Raw genomic sequence first — 910 nt, 5'->3', positions numbered from 1 at the left:
AATAAACTTTGTAGTTCACCTCATGCTTCAAAAACCTTAAGCTTAGAAGAATACTCTTCTGTAGGTTATGGTAATTGTTTCAGCCTTTACCTTAAACTTTGAAAGCATTAATTCATTTGGAACTTATTTGTTGTGCATGCTGTGTGAACCAAAATCATTTATGGAATATCCTATTATTTTTCTCACTGTTTTAAAACATTCTTATCTCATAAAATTTCCATCATGCATTGCTCTGTTTCTGGATTCTTGAATTTGGTTCCAAAGAGTGATTTACCCACTTTTATGTATAATCATTTAATTGTTTCTTCTGTAGTATATTACGAATTCTAATAGGATAAGTATACCTTCATTAGTCATATTTTTCAATGTTTTCTTGACCTCTCTCTTGCATTTACTCTTCCAGCTGACATTTGAAATTTCTTGCAAAATTACCAAAAAATGGAATTCTGATTTATTTAATTAAAAGTATATATCATTGAGATGAAGAGGTATTATCTCATCCCAGAGGATAATTCTCCAATCATTAAAATTCTGTTTTAAATATTTTAGTAACATTTTACTGATTTCTTAATATTAGCCTCACATAGATTTATATTTAATATTTATCTTCGCATTTTATTATTTTCATTTGTTTTGTTTTGTATTTCATTTTTTGGATTTTGCTGTCTCCCCTTCTCCCCCAAGTATTGTCCTGATTTGCCATTATAAACATAAGTAACAGAACTTGAATTTATTTTCTTTCTCTGCAGTCAACTGATTGAATTTTCTTAATTTGGGATTAAAATATAACACAATAACAATATTTATGATGGGAATAATAATAATGTGGCTAATATGGTTAATAGCCATATTGTTAATAACTGATTATCAGATTACACTTAACGAGGGTTGTTACACTGTATCATAGTAC

The sequence above is a fragment of the Pteropus medius genome, unplaced genomic scaffold (genome assembly GCF_902729225.1).
Source record: "Pteropus medius unplaced genomic scaffold, Ma_sr-lr_union100, whole genome shotgun sequence".
Classification (NCBI taxonomy): Eukaryota; Metazoa; Chordata; class Mammalia; order Chiroptera; family Pteropodidae; genus Pteropus; species Pteropus medius.
This window is presented reverse-complemented; position numbering follows the sequence as displayed.